Genomic DNA, 22,508 nt, shown 5'->3' on the forward strand with positions numbered 1-22,508 from the left:
GTATATAATTAGAAATATATATAATTAGAGCACTTATAGACACTAATGGTGACAGTTCACAGGTTCGTCTGCCCTCTCAGGAGTTGGCTTATATAGAATAAATTATATTAAGCATTTTACATGTAAGTGTCAGCACTTACTTGTGGTTGGTTCAGTGCCCTAGCTGGGTGAGTGTGTGTTATGATGATGGTTACAATTATAGTCTTGCAGAAACGGATTTAGTCATCAGAATCCCTTTTCATTTTAACTTTATGTCTCTAAGACATAAAAATTTATTATCCTTTTTAGGCCTTTGACTCACCATTAACTGTTTTCTTTCAGCATCTTCGCTGCCCACAAGAGAAAAGCTGACATTGATTGCTAATCCTTTGCGTCTGGCCAAATTCAGCATCTTAGAAAGGACTCACCTCTATTTCAGCTCCTATACTGGTGTTTTAAGGGGAACCTTTAAATACTGATGGGATTCTGAAGCCTTAGCTGATTTTTCATTTCTGCACAGGAAATAAACACCAGTTTGTGCTATTTCTGGGTGGTGTGTGTTGAACTCACAGTTCTAAGACCGGAAGGGACTGCCAGCCATGCAGTTCCATATTGTGCAGTGCAAGGGAGAAATGGTTTCCAGGTCTCTCTAAGGGGGAAAAAAATCGATATGCCCAAGCAGCAGGCTGCCAGGCTGTGTGGACTAGCAGCAGGGAGGTTCTTAAATTCTCTGCACGCATTTGAGGGAGGCCCCTCTCTTGATGGCATCTTAGGGTCAGGATGGCTGGTCTGGAGCATGGAGCCTGGTCTTGTTGGGGTCCCTGTGTGGCCTGTTGGAGACGAGTGTAGTAATGGTGAGGCAGGAAGTGGCTGGATTTGCAGCGACTGTGCGTAGCCTCCCCGTTTAGGCTTAGCGAGCAGATGCAAAGTCCACGATCAGTTAAAATGCCTGACATTGTGGCTTCCTGTCAACTTTTGCATTCCTGTAGAAAAAAAAGGGCTGCTAGAAAACCAGTTTGTGAATTTGGCAGGGAAAAAAAATCTTTCAGCAATTTGGTGTGGACTCTGCTTGTTAATTTGTTTTTTTTCGCAACTTTTTAAAGCTAGTAGCACTAACAGCAGATCTTTAAGTGGTTTCATCATCCTAAGTCAGGTGTGATTGTGGGCTGATGAGCTGTAGTGATCTGATTTGGTTCATTTCCTAGGAAAACAAAATTGTAACCACATTTTTATTAATTTATGGTTTTGATCCATCTATTTTAGAGTCAATATTAAATCATTCCCTACCTCCAGAAGATGTGTTTTTGAACATAAGTGTTTTTAGGATTGAACATGCCATGAAAGGAGGAAGAGCTAATGTTCACTTGTTGTAATGTTTGTTTTCTTCTGATAAGGCTGATATGGTGATTTTGTTGAAAAAATGTATTTGAAAGAGTAACGCATAGTTAACAAGTAAGTTAGCCAAAACCATACATCGAGGGAAGACTCCCTCCTGTCCCAGGAGCCCAGATAGCCTCACCATGGCCTCTTGTTAGTACATCCAGAATATTCTTGAAACTGGGTTACCAGAGTCATTTTTTTTTCTTCTTTCAGTCTTCCCCTTTTTTAATTTTTATGAAATGAGGAGATCTGTCTACCCAAGTCTAGCTTTTAGCAATGAGAAAATACACTGAATTGTATACTTTAAATGATTAACCAGTTTGGGGTCTGGTTTAGAGAGAAGAAATAAGGGTTAAAAATGTTTTCATCTTCCATATCTGATTCACATCAAAAGATATGAATAATGAAGTTCCCCCAAAATACGTGTAAGCTCTTAAAAACAATTATGGTTTGCTTAGATGGGGGAAGGCTGCCGTGAACCCACAGAGGTTGCTGGTGATTAAGTTTATGTGGACAATGAATCTCAACAGAATGAGAATAAACTGCAGGTGTCTGTTTTGAAGCAGATGAACCAGGCAGCAAGGCAGTAGCTATGGTAATTCATAGATAAATGCATTTGGGGGGAATTAATACAAAGTGTTCTTCCCTTATTTTTCTGAGTTGTTCACCCAGCTTCCTCAAATGTTAACATCTTAAATAACCACAGTACAGTTATGAAAATCAAGAAGTTATACAAGGCTGTTGGCATCACACTTTTCTGATCTCCAGTGGTCTGACAGGTGAGAGGTGATAGCTTAGTGTCATTTTAGTGAAGTTCGGATGTCCCTTTTCATCAGTTTGAAGGCCAGATATTTTCTTACCTAGTTTTCCTTGGCCCATGGTCTTCTTGGTTTGCTGGTCTTTTCTTGGGTCAGATTTAAGGAGCTCTCACTGTGCCCTTTCTGTTCTTTGTGTCCTAAGTTGCAAATGTTTTCTCCTAGCTTTTTATTTGTCTTTTGAACCTACCTGTGGTATGTTTTGTCATGTAAGAAAATTTTTTATATTTACGTAGTTGAATTCATTCATCTTTTATAGTTTCTGGAATTTGAGTCCTAGGTTTAAAAATAAGCTTGTCTTTCAGGGTTATAAAGGGTGTTTTCCATATGTCCTTCTGTACTTTTGCACTGTAAATGTTGGATGTATTTGGAATTTATCCTGTTGCGGGTGTGAGATGTTGCTCCAGCCTTCTTTCAGATGCCCACCGGAATACCCTGTGGCCTTTTATTGAGAAGGGTGTCTCTTCCGTGGGGACTTGAGCTAGTGCCTTTATTGTATATCTGGGTCTGTTTCCCATGTTCCTGCTTCCTAGTGTTTCATTAGTCTGTCTCTTTATCCACCAAACATGAGCTGATGAGTTATTTGAAAACTTCCGATTATTTTAAAGCCAATAAGCAAAACAGAATACCACTGTATTAAAGTCTATAAAATTGAAAAGCTAATTACGATGTTTACATAAATGGCATAGTAGCAGCCCAAAGGTCAGTGGGTTGTTTTGGCATGGAGGGATGCTTCCCTCTACCTCCAACCTAAAAACGGTTAAGATCGATCCATTTCAAGAAGCCATTGGTCCTTACCTGGCCTGCCCCTCTGCTGTCTTGCCACTGTGTTCTTGGCTATAAAGACAGGATTGGGGAATTTGATTGAAAATCATGAATGACATAACATTTTTTAAGAGAGAAGGAAACACTCAAACACCACATTTTGTACAGTTTGTAAGAATCCCCCCCCAACAAGTTTCCTTTGGTAAGTGTAGCGTCTGGTAATCAGGAAATCCGTCATTTGGAAACACCATCTTTGTTTGTGTGGTATCATTAGACGTGTCTTTGCACCAGCATTTGACAGAGACCGTGACAGTTTTCCTCCTAAGCCCCTTCTTTGTGAGGAGAGAGGGTCAGCTCAGCCGTGCAGCCAGGCCGCACTGTGTGTTTCTGGCTCTCCTGGTCTCTGGCTTGGGAGCCGCAAGCCCGGGGCGAACACCAAGGAAGGGCCCGGGCTGTGGTTCCAACTGCACATCTGGTTCTCTGTCTTCACTGTGCACATCACCTAATTCTCTGCTGTGAAGCGGGGTTATGAAGTATCATCCTGTTGTGAGGATTGATTGTGATAGTGCATGAAAAGTGCTTAGCCTGGTCTGTGGTACCCAGGATAGGGTTGGTAAATGATCGCTATTAGCATTAGTCTGTTTCCTTTCCTCTTTAGAGTACGAAATTTTGAGGTGCACAGTTCCTGAGCTTGAAACTTGAGTGCTGAAGGCCAAGGAAAACAGAATACAATTCAGGGTTATGTAAGATAGTGGCATATGTTTGTGTGATTAGCTCATAGAAAGTGGAAAGCCAGCTGAGATGGGGTTAGTCTCAAAGTTCTACTAAGGTCTAAGAATAAGAAATGCTCCTCCCGTTTTTGGTCTGTGTGAGATAAATGGACCGAGAGAGTGGGTTTGGTGCTTGGTTTCTGATGGGACCAGTTGCAGGAGTGCCGTTGATCAGCTTTCATGAACATCTGTGTTTTGTTGTTTGCCAAAAAGAAGAATCTTGAAAGTAGAACATGCAGAACAAATGTCGTAAAGAAGGATTGAAGCTCAGTATGAGAAAAGTGAGTGGTGAGCCCCTTGCTGCTTTCCGATCCAAGCCCGAGGTTCCCGGGGATTACATGCATGTCCAGGTGAATGGCAGAAGCCTGTTAGTATTCTTTGAGGAGCCTTGATGGAGAGGAGTGTCAGAAGATTGAGGACGGGCAAATGTTCTAATTTTCTAGATGGAGGAAAAAGCAGAATCAGGGAAGAGATGCTTAAACAGATTACTGAATGGAGATGAAGGCTGGGAGTGCTGAGCCCTCAGCATTTCTTCTCTTTGATGCCATGTGGTTTGTTGTCTGCAGGGTGTCTGGGGAGGTTGGACCCTCTTAGGTGTGTGTGTCCCATAAATCTGTGGTGTTAATATGCCTCCTTACCCTGGGACCTCCCCTCCGACCCTGGTCACTGGCTAGAGGCCTGCCGGGCTGTTGTCTCCTTAGGGACAGGTCTGTGGCCATCTGCCCCCTCGTTGGACAATGATGTAGGGATCTCCCAGCCCCAGCCCTAAATCTGTTGACCAGCTCACTTGGCTTGCCTCCCTTCCCCCATGTCATTGTGTGCACCAGCACATGGTTGAGGGACGTGTTTTTTCCTTTTTTTCTTCTCACGGTGTTTACATAAAACAGAGTATACAATGTTAACAGAAAAGAAGAAAGACTGAGGGACAATGCATAAGACAGACCTCTGCCATGTGCTGGCTGTAGCGGTAGAGTGAGGAGGGGCCCACGGCACAAGGAAAGCTGGAGCTGGGGAGGGACGTCTGATCTGCCTCCGCATTGTCTCCCTGCCTCGTGCTTGGCTTCTTACCCACCCTGTGAGAGCAGCCTCGGGATTGTTCTGGGTCTTCCTTGGAAGGCTCATCTCAAGGGCTGGGTTTTTGGAGGCAGAGTGGCCCTCGGCTCAGTCCCCTTTATCATGAGAGTCATTTTCATGTCCACTTGGAGAAACAAAGTGACATCTTCTTTGAGTGCGCACTAAGCAGATGGAACTTTACAGAGTACTTTTTAGAGTATCCAGCTCTAGAGTTAGTCATCTTGCTGAGCAACAAGTGATGGAGCTGGCATTGCATTCCAAAACCAGTGTGTGTTCACCGACTCAGGCTGCAGGCCCATTTCCCTGCATGGAGAACTGTTAGGCAGGTTGGTAGCAGTTGGACAGCCATGCCCTGTCACCTACTGGTTCAGTGCTCCTCCAGGAAGGCCTCAGATGCCTATTGCCTTTAACCATGATTTGGATGAAGAGCTAGAAACCTGCTTATCAAATTTGCAGATGATGCATGGATAGAGCAATGAGGACCATCTGGGAGTGAGCCAGGATTTAGGACTCTTGAGAAGCTAAACAGTGGACAGGAACTGATGTGATGAAGTGGAATGGGAAGATGTGCACACACCATCTACCTCTACTCAGAAATCCCTTGCCCAAATGTGGTATGGGAGGCTGGGCCCACCGTGCAGGGATGGTGCTGCTTGCAGTGGCAGTGCAGCATCAGGCGTCCTTAATGTGCCTTTAGCATTAGCATTTCTATTTTCCGTAGTGGACATCTGTCTTAGTCTGTTTGCGTTGCTATAAAGGAATACGTGAGGCTGGGTCATTTATAAAGAAAAGGGTTTATTTGGCTCATGGTTCTGCAGGATGTACAGGAAGCATGGTGTCAGCATCTGCTTCCGGTGAGGGCCTCAAGCTGCTTTCCACTCATGGTGGAAGGTGAAGAGGATTGATGTGTAGAGATCCCATGGCGAGAGCATGGAAGCAAGAGAGAGAAGAGGGATATGCCAGGCTCTTTTTAACCATCAGTTCTTACAGGAACTAGATAGAGTGAGAACCCACTCATTGACAAGAGGAAGGCACCATTCATGAGGGATCCACCCCCATGATGCAGACCCCTCCCTTAAGGCCCCACCTCCAGCATTGGGGATCAGATTTCAACATGAGAACGAGTCAGATATTCAAACCATAACAATGTCCTTGTTTGCCTCCATGTGTCACATGCATAGGCCATGGATGATGACTGATCATCTGGAAATCCGCTTTCTGTTGCTTCCCACCCAGTTGTCTGTTTCATTTGCTTCTTGGGGGTGAGGTAGTGTCAGTGATGTCTGCCGTGTGTTTAGCACCAAGCACGGTGCTAGCAAGGGTTCAGTAAGTACTTGTTGGATGAATTAGCTTAAAGTCTTTTTATAAGAGAGAGCAGTATTGGAATGGTGAGGTTTAGGAAACCTTGTTGTCATTTTTCAAATTAGGAAGGTTTTTCCTTGGAGAAGAGATTATAGTTCCCCCAGCTTTGAAGGTCAGTCAAGGTTAGGCTTATTTTCTGTTGTATCACAAATTAGTTTTTATCTAAGATGATTGTTAATATAAACATTCATTTTGTTTGTTTCCATAGAATTTTTAAATTCTAAGGCAGATATTTTAGATAGCACACATCTGTTATAGAAGTTCCCTAGAAAAGTTTAGCTGCTGTGTTTTATAGGCATGTTTTCTTGCAGCAAATATAAACAGGCACTGCTATGGAGTCTCCGATTTGACTTTGATCTCTGACTAGGCCAAGCTCCTTAAGAAGGGCGGTGTCTGTGCTGTGCCTTATGTATGTACAGCATCTGCACACAGCAGATGTGCAATACATTTTCATTGAATTTGTGTGACTTTGATTTCATTCTATCAACAAGGAATCGCTATTGTCTCCAAGGCAATACATTTTCATTGAATATGTGTGACTTTGATTTCATTCTATCAACAAGGTGACTGCTGTTGTCTCCAAGGAAAACTAGTTTCTGAGGTTAATTAGCAGCCTCAAATTCATATTGCCAAGAAGGTGTGGAACCAGCATTAGCATCCAGTTTCAAATCAAGTCCTCGTGGCCCTGCGTCATTTGTGGAGGCATTGCCAGCTTCATACCTGGGTTAGTCGTCTTTCACCCAGTCCTTGCAGTCCAGTTACAAGGGTTTAGAGAATAAGGCTTTCTTGAATTGGCCTTTCTTCAGTTTCTCTTATTTTCTTCAGAGTAGTGGTTCTGAACTGGCCAGGCCTCATAACCACCTATAAGCTTTTATAAACCTCTACCTGTTCTAATTAAGTAGATCTCAAGTAGAGTCTGTTTGGAATCAATAGTCAGGCCAGAGCTTTTCTGTTTCTGGAATATGTGGTTAGAACACGCCTGATTCCGACTGTTGCATATAAGCTGAGGAGTGAGTTGTGAATCTGAGTCATGGACTGCAAGACAGAGGAGTAAATTAACACGCTAGGTGCGTCTCTGCCATCCCCCTGCCTCTGAGTTAAGTTTTGGATTTGCTTGCCCATTTTTTATGGGGCAAATTATATGCATAGAGGCAGTGGTGAATCTCAGGATTTACTGATTCCAAGGATGTACTCTATAAGGGGTTGGTTGAGTAAAACTGTGAGTCTAGAGAAAGCTTGAGATGGTTTCTGGCCCTCACTGCATGAAATTTCACTGTGAAGCTGAAAAGTTGATCATTTCAAAATGTGTGTAAATGAATGGACCAGCGCTCTTCTTTGATGCTTGCACTGGATGCGGATTATCTGAGAAGACCTGGCTATACAAGAAAATGGGTTTGACTTTTTGCCAGATGGTCACTGAATGTGTTTTCTGTCTGCGTGCCCAGTTAAAAGGCTAGGCATGTAGGTTTTCATGCTCTTGTCTGGTTTCGGCTTTGGAAGTGCTTACACAGCTAATCTGGCATTTATGATGATTTCTACTTTGAGCTCAGCAGGAGGCTCTTTGGGGATATTCAGACAGAAATGGCTTAATCGGATTTCAGCCCAGACACAGTATTTGAATGGCTTTATGGATGGCATTAATTGGGTAGCTGCCATAGGAAGTCATATATATGCTTTTGAGCTTTAGAATTTAGAATTACTCTTTGATGCTGTCCCTCTCATTGACTGCTTGCAAATTTATTAAATGCAATACTCAAAAAAAAACTAAACTTATAGCCTTGAAATTAAGAAATACAGTGTGTAAGCAGAACCATACCATATTGGTTTGGTTTTGGCAATAGGTATTTAAGGTTCTGAGTTGATATTCATGGTGTTGCTCAAAGGCACAGTGGTGTAAGGGATTCACTGTGTTTTAGATTGAAAACTGGGGGATAAGGATTCCAGGCCTAACGTGGCACTGTCTGCTGCAAAGTACTGGGCAGTCACAGCCGATCTTACAGATGGAACTAAGGAAGTGGAAGTTTATTGAACCATAAATGGTAGAGAAGTGTCATTTTATCCAGAACCTGCCATGGGCCTCCCCATATGGGTATCAGGACATGAAAAAGTTGTGTTCCCTACCTAGAAGCTCTTCCTATCTGGACAGTTATGTAAATGACCATTTATATTATAAAATAGTGCTTTCTATGGGCACGGAGGCCAGTTGGAAGAGAGCACATTTGAGTTCCTTCCTGAAGGTGAGCTGGATTTGATTGCGCGATGCCACTGGGAAGCTGAGGTGCAAAGATGTTCCCAGTACTGGGAGGAAATAGACATGAGGGCAGAGAGTTGTGAAAGGGTCCCGCGTTCCAGGAAAGTGTGGGTGAACATACCTTGACCATTTTAGGAATATTTAAAAACTAATTGTATTTTAAGAACTAAATATGCTTAAAGCTAAACATACTTTAAAAACACAGTGATAGTAAAATTTCTATTTAATTGGAATAATACATTTAGTTTCTATAAGTTAAATTTTTATCACTTAGCCTTTTAAAATTTCATATATTTTTAAAATTAAACATTTTAAATTAAATTTTCAGAACTTATTCATTTTATAACTGAAATTTTGTGCCTGTTGACCAAAATCCCCCATTTTCCCTACCTTCCAGCCCTCCTATTTGACTTTGACCTCCAGCTCCTGTTAACTACCATTCTACGCTCTATTTCCATGAATTTGACTTCTTTAGATTCCACATGGAAGTGAGATCATTCAGTATTTGTCTTTCTGTGCTTGGCTTACTTCACTTAGCATAATGTCCTCCAGGTTCATCTGCATTATTGCAAATGGCAGGATTTCCCTTTTTAGGACTGAATAATATTCTTGTGTGTGTGTGTGTATATACAGGTTAAGAATTCCTTAACCTAAGTACTGTTTCAGGTTTGGAATTTTTGGAATATTTGCATATACATAATGAGAGGTTTTGGGGGTGGAGACAAGTCCAAACGTGTAATTCATTTGTGTTTCATATCCACCTTATATGCAAAGCCTGAAGATAATTTTATCTCTTTCTTGGGGGTGCTGGGCAAACTGTGTTGTGTGCCTACATTTTGACTGAGGCCCTTCCCATGCAGTTAGGTGTGGAATTTTTTTTTTACTTGCAGCATCATGTTAAAGCTCAAAAATTTTCAGATTTTGGAGCAATTTGGATTTTATATTTTTGAGATTAGGGATGCTCAGCCTGTGTATATGTGGTGTGTGTGCTTGTGTGTGTACATATCACACATACCACATTTTCTTCATTCATCAGTGGACACTTAGATTGTTTCCATATCTTTGTTAGGCACTCTTTAAATGAGAAATTTTAAATTTCCTTTTTCCACATTTGTGGGATTCATTTATGGGACACTATGATATCCATGTAAATATCTCTGCTACTTAACAATGAGGAAACAAATCAAGTGGATTCAGTGCTTATCAGAGGAAAAGGATAACATGGAGTGAGGTGTTTTCAGTTTCTTAGAAGCAAATCCCATTCTGTGGGGGGCTTCCCAGTTACCAGTAATTTACAAAATTTAAAAAAAACAACCAACCTTCCTACAAAATCTTTCTGAACCTTTTTCTCCAGAGTTTCGTTGTTCTCTGCACTTGTGGGGACTTCTCAAAGGCCCATGGTCATGGAGTGATCTTAGTCTTTCTTAGCCCAGCCCTTTGTCTAATTGCTGTAAAACATCCTATTCCACACCCTCATGCTGAGGGTCCTGTTGTGATTTTTTGAATGACCCCTGATGTAATCTAGAGCAAAGATAGAGTCTGAGTAATACTTGCAATCCCTGGAGAACTAAATTTTGCATCAGCCCTTGTAGCCTGCTCCCTGGAGGACCCAGCTGCTTAATCCTGAGTTAATTAGAACATGGGCCCTGACCGGAACAGCGCTCTCTGGATGTTTCCATCCTGTGATGCACATATGTGTGAAGAGCAGGCTTTGCAGACTTTGTGTTCTCTCTAAGATTAATAGGTGGTTCTAAAATCACACCCAGGTACTCTCCTTAAAGGGCAGGGGAAATAAAGGGTTTGAGGTTTCTGATTTAATTCTGGGATGTGGAAAAACTCTCCGATTTGTATAAGACAATATAAATGTTCTTTGTAGAAATAAAAAGCGCAAATTTTCCTTCGTAGGGAAAAAATTAGTAGCGTACAGCTAATATCTATATAATTTGAGAAGTGTAAAATGGCATTATGTTTCTCAGTAGGGTCACTTGGGAGCCTCCTTCCTAGGGTAGTGTGAGGATGACCATCAGCAATGCCCCCCTCCCCTCCCTCCACCCTCTCTTTCTTTCTTAGAAAAGAACATGACTTCATTCAGTGCTTAAGATGATTTTGTAACTTTCAGCCTTAAATTTCATATACCTTCTCCCAGTTGGAAAAGTAGGACGAGGATTTTCCTTTTTTTCTGGAAAGGCTTCAGAAGGTCCATGGACCCTGCAGAAAATCTCATTTGAAAATGAGAGGCTGGAAAGAGCCGAGGACAAGGGCTGGGCTCCTTGATACATTAGCACCTCCAACTTGTTGTTTCAGTTACTAAATCACGGATTAATCGGGTAGCTCTCAGTGCCAAGCATATGGTCAGTGCTGGGTCCCTGCTCTTGAGAGAGTCTCCCATTGAAAGAGTCCCCAGGACTAACCACCAGTTTACTAGAAATGCCAGGGCTGAGGAGCATGTGAAAAACACCAGGGGCCGGGCGCGGTGGCTCAAGCCTATAATCCCAGCACTTTGGGAGGCTGAGGCGGGTGGATCACTAGGTCAAGAGATCGAGACCATCTTGGTTAACATGGTGAAACCCCGTCTCTACTAAAAATACAACAAATTAGCTGGGCATGGTGGCACGTGCCTGTAATCCCAGCTACTCAGGAGGCTGAGGCAGGAGAATTGCTTGAACCCAGGAGGCGGAGGTTGCGGTGAGCTGAGATCACGCCATTGCACTCCAGCCTGGGTAACAAGAGCGAAACAACGTCTCAAAAAAAAAAAAAAAGAAAGAAAGAAAAACACCAGGGGTATGGAATGCCACGTGACTGCAGGGCGGATCACTCAGCCTCTTCAACACGTTGCCATTAAAATAAAATCGACTTAAAGTGACTTCAGAGACAAATTGAAATTTGTAGACATGACTTGGATCCTGATTTAAGTAAATCAGCCATAGAAAGTCACTTACGAGACTGGAAAATCAGGAATCAGGACCTAATGAGATATGAGCTTTTTTTTTTTTTTTTTTTTTTTTTTTTGAGACGGAGTTTCGCTCTTGTTACCCAGGCTGGAGTGCAATGGCGCGATCTCGGCTCACCGCAACCTCCGCCTCCTGGGTTCAGGCAATTCTCCTGCCTCAGCCTCCTGAGTAGCTGGGATTACAGGCACGCACCACCATGCCCAGCTACTTTTTTGTATTTTTAGTAGAGACGGGGTTTCACCATGTTGACCAGGATGGTCTCGATCTCTTGACCTCGTGATCCACCCGCCTAGGCCTCCCAAAATGCTGAGATTACAGGCGTGAGCCACCGCGCCAGGCCCAGATATGAGCTTTATGTTAAGTAACTGGTCATGATTTGGGATGTGATACTGGAGTTGTGCTTATCTGTTGGTGATAAGTACTGAAGTTGTATATGGGCAAACTAATTTTTGCTTGTCATTTGCTTTAGCCATCTTGTGAGGGCTGGGGCATGACTGCATGAATAATTGTTGAGATTGGATGAGGAAGGACTTTTGCATATAGTAAAACATCACAATGCAAATGCAAAATGGCATGGGTATGTTACAATGTGACACTGGAGTTTGGCCCAGGAAGGGAGCCCCGGTGCTTAAACTGGGTTTTGAAGAAGGAAAAGGTGTTGAAAATGGGAGAATAGTTCATTTCTGGTGTGCAGGAGATACCTGGTAGGTAAAGTGTGGGTCACCTGATAGTTTTGACCTGGAGTTCCATCAGTTCACCCATCCTTGCATTTGCTCACAAAAGGTTTTTAAAATTCCTGTTGTATGTGTCATATGTCATATGGTTAAGTCTCACCAAGACCCAGGCTTCCATGGGAAGGTACCAGAGACTGAGGGGCTTACAGGGCACTTTATTTTCTCACAGTTCTGGAGGCTGGAAGTCTACCCTCAAGGGCTTAGCAGGGTTGGTTTCTTCTGGGGCCTCTCTCTGGAAATTGCAGACTGATGCTGCCTTGCTGCGTTTTCCTATGGTCTTTTCAACTTGCATACCCTCCTGGTATGTTTTCCTCTCCTTAAAAGGCCAGCAGTCCTCTTGGATTAAGGGCCACACCCTGAGTGCTTCATTTTAACCACCTCTTTAAAAATGTTTTCACTGTCAGTCTGAAGTACTGAGGGTTGAGACTTCAACATACAAAATTTTTTTGGACACAATTTAGCCCATAGCAGATGGGATGCACAAAACTTCATGGTGTAATCAATAAAATATAAGCACTTATTATTCACAGAATAATAAGTACTGGATAAGGTGCCGAGGGAAGCTGGAGGAAAAATAATTTAACTCTCCTTGGAGCCATTCAGGAGGTCTTCCTGGAGGAGGGGCTTTTTGAAGAGCTTCTTGAATGAGAGATCTCACCTCACCCACTGAGCACTGCTAGAAGAAGAGGGAGTGATGGAAGGCAGTTCTCAAAGCTGAGGGATAGAGGGCAGGCAGGGAAGGATCGAGCTGACTGTGTTAGTAGTGGAGGTATGCTGTGATGACAGGATGGGCCTGAAAGGAGCCTGGGTGCTGAGGACTTGCTCAGTGGGGTCAGGGCCGAGACGGAGGAAGAAGGAGCATGCACACCCCCTCTCTTCACTCCTGGGCCTCAGCTTAGCAGGTGAGGCAGTGATGGAAATGGGGAAAGGAGTCTGGAATTTTATCTACAGCTGTGCTTAATTACCAAAGTAAAATACTTTATAAAAGTTCAAATGTTATAGAAATTAACCCTTCTTGAGGCCGGGCGCAGTGGCTCAAGCATGTAATCCCAGCACTTTGGGAGGCTGAGATGGGCGGATCACGGAGGTCAAGAGATCGAGACCATCCTGGCCAACACGGTGAAACCTGGTCTCTACTAAAAACACACAAAAATTAGCTGGGCATGGTGGCACATGCCTGTGGTCCCAGCTATTCGGGAGGCTGAGGCGGAGGTTGCAGTGAGCCGAGATTGCCCCGCTGCACTCCAGCCTGGTGACAGAGTGAAACTCCATCTCAAAAAAAGAAAAAAGAAATTAACCCTTCTCACCCCTGATTCTATTCCCTAAATGTGTTAACAATAGTTGTGTCTCACCTTCTGGCCCGCTTCTCAAGATGCTATTTGAAAAAAAACAAAACTCGTGCGCGCGTGTGTGTGTATGTGTGTGTGTGTGTGTGTGTGTGTCTGTGTGAGAGAGAGAGAGAGAGAGGAGAGAGAGAGAGAGCGCGCTAGCAAGCACCTGTAAGCAACCTAGCTAGCAGTAGGGGGAGGGAGAGGGAGAAAAACAGGATTTGTTTCCCTGACCCCTCACTCTTCCCTTCCTCTTCTTTCCTTCATAAAAAAGGCAGTTTGCACAGTTTGTATTCAGTAGTGCATTTTAGTGTTTACAGTTTATTTTTGTTAGCATGCTTTTTATTGGTGGTTTCACTACGTAGACAATGGCTGAATCCTGTGCATGCTTAATAAAATGCTGGTGAACTTGTTAAGGTGATATGTAATTAGATTGTCTGGTTATGGCACTGAGAGGTACAGCAAGCCTTTATGCTGATTACAAAGACAACTAGCAGTTTGGACTAGAGGAAAAGCCTTAAGAAAAACACCAGGGCAGAACCTTTTATCGAATGGAGTACTGCTGGATTGAAGAGGCTAGCATTAAATATATCAAGTAAAACCCTTTACAAACCTTTGGAAATAGTGTCACTAATCAAATTTCTATAGGTTAGAATATTTAGGCAGCAGACTGTAAAACTTTATATTAAGATTCGAAGTATGACTTTCTTGTGTTATTTTACTAAGTGTTGATACACTTTTGGCACCACAGCATTAATTTTTGATAATGTCTATTCCTGTGTGACCCAAAGATACAGGATTGCAGTTGAGTGCCTGGGGTGGTGGATGAGGGAACAGAGAGGCATTTGGTGGCCAAGTCAGGCCTACAGCCTTGTCATCCTGACCCACAGCCTTGTTGCTTTCTTTTCTGGCTTGTATTTTGCTTCTCATTATATATGGATGATGTAGGGTAAATGCATCTGACAGCAATAACTTAAGCAGACCCTTAGAATAACCTTGTGTGGCAGATGCACCTGAATGTGTGTTCCCATCTAGGGAATCCTGAAGTTGTCAACTTGGAGATTCAGTCCTTGTCTATAAGGATCATCTGAGTTCCCCCCAGCCTGTCTTGTGCCACAGGTGTGGTAGATGCCCTGCGTTTGGGGTTGCATAAAGTATGTTAGGTGGAGGTCCTTGGTTAGGGAGAGTGTGAAGTGAAAATGCTACATGAATTGCATGATGCTTGCAGGCAAGTGTGGGTCCCCTGTCCATCCCACTGCCACTGGACTCTCCCTTCTATGTAAGCCCCTAATAACACCCTGGCTGGCTCTGGGTCCCTTCAGCCTCTTGAGCCTGGTGCCTTCCATATTAAGGTTAATAGGGGTTCAACACATCCATTGACCTGCCGCTTGCTGTTTCTTTCTTGTCTCAGTTCCGGAGTATCTGAAGGCAGAAATGGTTATTCCAGACCCTGGAACTGACAGACCTTAAATTTTCATCAGTTACCTTTCTCCCGCAAACACCTGCCCTGGTCGCACAGTGGCTTCCTAGAGAATTAGAAACTAGCGCTGTTTTTTTCCCTCCTATTTTCATTAATCAGCTTCTAATTAACCTTATAACCACCATTAATATATGGAATTGATATAATTTCAGCCCAGTGCAGAAAAACTTGATATTTTTACTTTTCAGGACGGCTTCATCTTGAGTAAAAAATCTAATTGCAGTGATGCTTTTTGAAATGTGGAAGGTAGACTTCAGCCCTTTGTGAACCCTGCCTGGGAACCACTGTGCCCTGGATGATTAAGAGACGGCTGAGGTCATCTTCTTGGATACCTTTGAGTTTTGGATTGATAAACACATCTAAGCTGCTCAGTATCAGTCCACACGGGTTGAACTTCGGCCAAACCACTCAAGAAAACTTGTGTAGCTTTGTTCAGTGTGTAAAACCAGGCTTTTCTCACGTGAATAAGGTTTTCTTCCAAGTGGTTCTGTAGGAATGAAATAGAGCTAGTTCTGCCAGAATTCTCCCAGACAGCGCTGACCCCGTGCTGTGTTGAGCAGGCACTGCCGCCTCCATATTCTGAGCTGGAGATCTGCTTGCAGGCCTCTACTGGGCCTGCCTGGTCAAGGAGTAGGAGGAAGGGTATTCGAGAGCTCCGAGGCCTATGCTAATCCTGTGCTTTTTTTTTCTTTTTAAATAAAAGAAAAAGGACAAATGCCTTAGCTCTGGCTCCAGACTAGGGATCTGGTGTGGTTCTCTCCAAGTGTAACAGAGATTAGATTTGGTTGTGATACATACCTGAGTCCAGGATCTGCTCATTACTGACTCAGCCAGGTGACATTATTCAATGAGGCTTTTTTTTTTTGTCTGTGCTGACATCTAAGAGAAGCAGTACTGTTGAAAATGAACTTGGTGTGTGTACATTCATGGGCTTGCTTCTTGATGTAGCCTAACATTGTACCTACCTGATGTGAGAGTTGCAGAAGATACCCCAGACAGATGACAGCAGCAGATGTGATTTGCAAGATGTGACTGTCAAGGTTGTAGCCCTTTTGTGATGATCTTTGCCAGGAGAAAGAGCACTCTGGCTTTAAAATCAGACAAGTGTGTGTTGAAATTCTGGTTGTGGGACATCTGGTCGTTTGGTTCCTGAGCTGAATGATAAGATGTATCTCCCAGGGTTGCTGTGACGATTCATGCAGCTGATGCTAAGGTGAAGCCACAGTGAGTGTCTCACTGGGACTAGAACATGTTCTTCTCCCAGCCTGTCACTGTTTCCATCAGTCGGGGAGTGGGAGTGGAGGGATGATTCCCTGTGCTTTCTGAAGGCTGACTTTAGCCTCTCGGTGACTTCAGTTTTCTGGACAAATAGGCCACCTCAAAAACAGGTTGAGTGACAGTGCCCAGCAGTATTATATCCACAAGGCTCACAGACCTGGCTGTCATCAGAACAAGGCTTATAACTCTTTTGTTAACCCTGAACTGCTCCTCTGGAGTTGCCTTAGTCAAGGACCTCATCACGGGACTTCCCTCTCAGATGGTGATAGTTGGAGGAAACCGGCCCAGGCACAGCAGAAGACACTGTGCCAGACCGTGCAGGCACCAGGGATGTAGAACCGGCCAGGACTGCTTGAACCGGCCAGGACTGCTTGAACCGGCCAGGACTGCTTGAACCGGGACATCTCACTGCCTGGCCCTGCACCTGGGACAAGTAGTGCGGCCTGGCGGAGCTCAGCATACTCACCCAACGCTGCAGCTAAGTGCTGCTGTAAAGACTGGAAAACCCAGTTGTGGCTTTAGTAGACAAAAAAGCAAATCTCAAGGTTACAGAGAATTCAGATAATCCCTTGGATTTGCAATGGTAAAATTTAGTAGTATTAAGGGTCTAAATTAAAATGAAGAGATACGTATGTTCTCAGTGTTGATTGCCTTCCAGCCTTCCCTCCTTTTTTTATTTCTAAAGGAGATGCACGTGGTGCTAGTGAAGTACTTTTAGAGAAAAGCACACACCCCTTTCACATATTGCTTTCTTCTCGAAGCTGGCTGTAGAAAATCCTTGAATGACTCCTTTAGTGAGGGCCTTCTACAGTCCAGTGACTTTATAGGTGTTTATCTTTCAGGCTGATACTGTTTTTTGCACAAAAGTGTACACTTCCCTGATGGGTTTAGATCACTGATTATAATTAAGACCTGCTTTGAAATGCTCTTCCTTAACACAGGCTTTGAATATGCTAAGAGCCCCATGTTCAATACGGGCAGCCTTCATTTAAATCTACAGAGATTTTGATCACCATTGCTTTTTTCCCCACCTAGGATGTACACTTAGCACATTGACAGTTTGTCAATGGATTGCTTTTCTCAAGAACATGTATGCAACCTCCACTTTTTACACTTGAATCCCAGGTGGCCACTGGCACCTTTCAAATAGCCTCACTTTTGTTGGAGCTGCTGCATTAGTTCAAGTCCTGCTCCATTCCATCTGGCTTTTCCGCTGCTGATTGTGCTTGGAGAGGCCGTGTTCTGACTTGTCCACTGTGCCTAGAATCAGCGGACTCAAGTTCTAAATCCAGCTCCCTGTTCTTTTGCAGGGGCTGGCAAAGAAGCTGCCCAGGCTTTTGGTTTGCTGTTGGCATAAGAGTGTCTCCTCTGTGTTCGAAAGCAGAGGAGATCAGAGAGTCGTGCAAAGCTCTCTCATCTGGAGTCCAAGGCCTGAGTGAGTTCCTCACTCTCCAGTTGGTTGGGAAAAACTTAGTGTCCCTGAGAAAGTTAATGCCTCTGTATATTGGGGCATTAGAATCCATCCTGGAAGTTTATCAGAAGGATTAAATCATATTACTCATGAGATACAGGGTACACAGCGGGAGGCTTGTATTTGTACAACTTGAACAACCGCATAAACAATTCCTTGCATTCGCCTGTGGAAGACGGACTCTGGGCAAATTTACTTTCCAATTAAAATCTTGATAATGCAACTTCTGTTTATAAAAGCCCCTGAAAATGACACATACAGAGGTGGTGTTGGGGGTATGGTGCCCAGCACATTGCCCTGTGCTGATTGATGGCTCTCTTCAGTGGTGTCAGCATGAGAAACAAAAACTCTTGGTCGAGAACTGAGTCCTGATTCCAATACTTCTGTTTCGAGAGTACCTGTCATTTTATTAAAAATATGTAGCAGAGAGAAGGGAACTCTAGTGTACATCTGACATCTTGCCCAAAGATGTATTCCTATTGTGTTAGGCCATCACCTTTTCCTTGCCTTAAATTATATCTATATTAAAATGATGCAGCCTTTAAAATAATGCTAGAGAATGCATAAAAAGGAATTAATTTTTAAATCAAAATTTATGAACTTGCCTTATAACATTTTTATGATAGCTCTATTTGAATTATCTTCTTCTCTTTGACTAAAATAGAATTCGATTTTTCTATAGGGTATTTAACATTTTGGGTCATAATCATGCTAGGGATGAATTAATAGATCTTCTCTGAGTGAACTGTCAAGACAGATCCCCACTGGGTTTGAAATGTAATTAAAAATGTCAGTGAACTCACTCGAAGTCCACAGAGTGCTCCAGGGTCCCCTCAAAAATGTTCGTCAAGGACTGAAAATGTTTACCAAGTGCAGTGAGCATAATGCAGCAGCCAGCTCTCCACAACCAAGAGGAAGATGGTTACCCTTATCAGGCACCTCTCATCTTAACTTCCTTCTAGTTTTTTTGTTTGTTTGTTTTTGTTTTTGTTTTGAGAGGAGTTTCGCTGTTGTTACCCAGACTGGAGTGCAATGGCATGATCTCGACTCACTGCAACCTCCAACTTCTGGGTTCAAGCAGTTCTCCTGCCTCAGCCTCCCAAGTAGCTGGGACTACACGCACGCACCACCATGCCCAGCTAATTTTTGTATTTTTAGTAGAGACGGGGTTTTACCTTGTCGATCAGGATGGTCTCAATCTCTTGACCTCGTGATCCACCCGCCTCGGCCTCTCAAAAGTGTTGGGATTACAGGCGTGAGCCACCGCGCCCGGCCCAATTCCTTCTAGTTTTGAAGTGTTCATCTCAGATTTCTTGAAAGCACGTGTGTTTAAGGTTAAGCCTTAGCCCAAGGCTATGGGTCCCGTTGGTGACCTCCTGACAACAGACTTCCATGAGAGGAACAAGTCTCTAAACAATATCCATGTCCTTTGTAATCCTTCGCCCTCTTTAGACTCCCAGACTGGCCTCCTTTCCAAATGGCAGCCTCCCTTTTGTTTCTGGCAGGCTTTTAAAGGTGGGGTTCATTGGGAGGAGGAAGTCTGGAAGGGACTGGGAGCTCAGGTCCCTTGATTATGGGCTGGCTGTCCCCCCCATACCCCATCATCTCCTTCCACCTGCTGTTTACTGGGTGTGTGGTTGGCCCCCCTACCTTGATGTTGGAGCTTGTCCAGGGAATGAAAGGTGGGAAGGGGGAGGATGTGTGTGTTGATGGAGGTCTTTAGGCACAGAGCAGCTTTATTCTGGGATACATTTAGAACACTGGTTTCAAAGTAAAAAAAATTAGCACACACCTGTAATCCCAGCTAATGGGGAAGCTAAAGCGGGAGGATCACTTGAGCCCAGGAGGTGGAGTTTGTAGTGAGGCAAGATCTCACCACCACACTCCAGCCTGGGTGACAGAGGAGACCCTGTCTCAAATAAATAAATAAACGATTGGTTTTTAGGCAAATAACCAGTTATTTTTCAAAGTGGTTACTTAAAATCAAAGAAGCAAACAGACCTAATACAGGCTTCTTTCTTTTTAGATTTCATGTGTTCCTTGCGTACAAGCGATGTCCCAGATTATAATTCTTTGCTGAGATTTGAGTTGGATTTGAGAATTTGGAGAATCCCTGCAGCTTTGTAACTTCAGACGTATAATTAGCTGAAAACGTCATTGTCTTGAAGAGTATTGCATTTTGCCAGTCACCTCTCAACTGTGTGCCAAAGGTAAGTCTGCAGTTTTCTGCTTAAAACAGAAGTTGCAGCTTTTTGCCTTAAATGCTTAATTTGGACAGTAAGTTCAGTACAGTATCAGTCAGTGTAGGCCTGATTTGTTGAATCATGTTAAATTTAAGCTTTCAAGGAGAGACCTGGTTATCTCTGTTTAGATTAGATTATCTCTGTTCCTGCTTTAGTGTGTGATTGGCTCTGAGTATGTAGCCAGGAAGCAGGTTGGTAGACACCTCCAACCTGTAAGATGGTACAGGTACCTTCACACTCGAATATGTACTGATTTTTGAATCTGCAGTGAATCCTGGTCCCCTGTATTCTGTATAGGACAGGGAGTATAAGGATAAATAGCCACTTTTCTGGTGCTTTCAGTCTAGTGAAGGTTGGATTCCAGCTTTGATGCCGAGAAGTTACATCTACATCAAAGGATAGCTGGGCATGGTAGCATGCACCTGTAGTCTCAGCTACTCGGGAGGCTGCAGCAGGAGAATCGATTGAACCCTGGAGGTGGAGGTTGCAGTGAGCCAAGATCGCACCACTGCACTCCAGCCTGGGTGACACAGCAAGACTCTGTCTCAAATAAATAGCCTGCATTAAAGGAGATGCAGACAGGTCAAGGATTTCAGGAAGGTTTTACCTGTTCATATGAAAACCTACTTGTGTATGTTACAATAAAATAATAACTGTGATGCAGCACGTGGATTCTGGGACCCATGGGTGCTATAACCACAGGCACCAGACAAAAGCATGTCACTGTGTAACAGAAATAATTCTTAGCTTTAATAGCTTGGGACATTTCGCTTAAAATATGGATTGCTCTTTGGTGGTCCAGTTACTTCAGTGTTCTGTTTCTGGCTGGGCAGTAAGAAGTGCTTTAGGAGAAGATACATTTTCAACTCCAGAGCTTTGTCTCAGAATGAACTGCAAGGGTAACACCAGCTTTCCTTAAAAACCTTAATTTCCTTCTATTATTTACAGATTGTTTTTAAGTAATCTTGAAACTGTCATGTTGGACTATGGAATCTCTTAGTGTAGTGGTTTCTGTAAATTTACTCCTTTAATATAAGCTAGAATTTCCTCTTACTTGGTCTGCTACTACTAATAACGTCTTGTGTGAATATGTTCTTTCTCTTCGACTACCTTAAAAGAAAGAACCTTTTTAATTTCAGTTTTGCCTCTTTTGATGTGTGGTATTCAGAACAGCATAATACTAATATGCAATAAGGACAGGATTCAGTGTCTTAGTGTTCTGGTCTTGTTATGCTTTGTGTTATCCTTTGGAGAAAATGCCACATTTTCCCGTTGATTTAGGGTGTTGTGTGTTGTGATTTCCAGAGCTAGCTCCTGGTGTGCAGTCAGGAGTTGGCACTCCCATTGTACACCTGACTCTATTCCCTGCTCCTTTCTCCCTCCCCTGTGCTTGCTGACCCTGCCCTACCCACCCAGGCATTCTTGGCTGTTTTAGGTTTGGATCCCCTCATGCGTTCATAGGGCTTTCCCAGGCCTCTCTTCCAGACCTTGTGCGAGACCAGCACCATCAGGGTGTTCCCGTTCCAAACCTGGGAGGCTTTTCTTACATAAGAAAACTTCTCAAACCCATGATAAATCAGTTAAAAAAAAAAGCCATTGAAGTAGAACTTTTTAAAACAGTCATTTGCATTTGCAGTCACATATCAATTCATTTCTCAGATTTCAAGGGAATGGAGTATAAGCTAGAAATGACAGATCCTCTGATCTGATCATCAGAACTCATGAATAATTCATTAGCATCAGAATCTGACACTACTTCTTTAGAAAGGTCTTGATCATCGGTGACATTAGCAGACGTGAAGCTGATGTTGGTGCCGGTTCAGAAGGTGGTGAGGCAGGGGAGGGTGGCATGCTCACCTAGCAGCTCAGTCTGCAGGAGCTCCCAGCACACCAGTGCCACACAGACAAGACGGTGCATGGAGACCCACACACAGGCTAGCATGAGAGCTGGCTTGCAAAAATATCTGTGTCCATGTACTTTTAAAGGATTACTTTAAATTTATAAGTTTATAAGATCCATACAAAACCTTGGTTCACCTATTAAAATTTACTTTTGTGGTTTAGAAAAATGTTAATTTGGAAAATCATGAGATATAGCCCATTTATAAGATAAACATCTGTTGTGAACACCGCATCTGTGTTCTGGGCTATTTTTCTTGCAGTGAGTGTTTTAGCAGTTTAAAAAGAATAGATAAAATATAGTCCCACCCACCTTTTCCCCATGCCCTTTTGGAGAGGGACCCTGACAGTCTGGGACTGTGCTACCTGTTGCGGTGAAGGTTCTTATGGCCAGTCCCTAGTACCTGAGGCAGGGGCCACTTGACCCTCTGGGGAAGAGTATGGAAAAGCCAGGGGATGTTATGTTTGGAACAAGTTTTAAAGAATGAGGGACATGTGTACAGAGGTGAAATATGTTTCCTTGGAACAAGGCAAGCTGGTTGGACCAGCTGGGCCATGGGTCCCAGAGACTGCAGGTCATTCAGACAATACTGGCTTGGGGACCAGACATTTGCCATTTGGTTGGTGATCTTTGAAGTGCCAATAGGAAAAGCAACAGCTCAGTCAGCCGTACCCTTTGGCATGTCAGAAAGAAATGAAATGCTGGCCTGGTAGAACAGTAAGCGGGA

The 22,508-nt window shown here is 43.4% G+C and overlaps 1 protein-coding gene across 5 annotated transcripts in view; it reads left to right on the forward strand.

Moving 5' to 3' along the window:
• NCK2 (NCK adaptor protein 2) overlaps nucleotides 1-22,508 on the forward strand; it is a 149,804-nt gene that overhangs the window by 52,573 nt on the left and 74,723 nt on the right. For 4 of the 5 annotated variants that reach the window (XM_078348873.1, XM_002757467.7, XM_008980220.5 and 1 more), the window contains exon 2: nucleotides 19,665-19,848. The exons of the other annotated variant lie outside the window; for it this stretch is intronic. The gene's annotated coding sequence lies outside the window, so the exon portion shown is untranslated. The remainder of the gene's footprint in view (nucleotides 1-19,664; nucleotides 19,849-22,508) is intronic. 5 annotated transcript variants of the gene reach the window in all.

The sequence above is a fragment of the Callithrix jacchus genome, chromosome 14 (genome assembly GCF_049354715.1).
Source record: "Callithrix jacchus isolate 240 chromosome 14, calJac240_pri, whole genome shotgun sequence".
Taxonomy (NCBI): domain Eukaryota; kingdom Metazoa; phylum Chordata; class Mammalia; order Primates; family Cebidae; genus Callithrix; species Callithrix jacchus.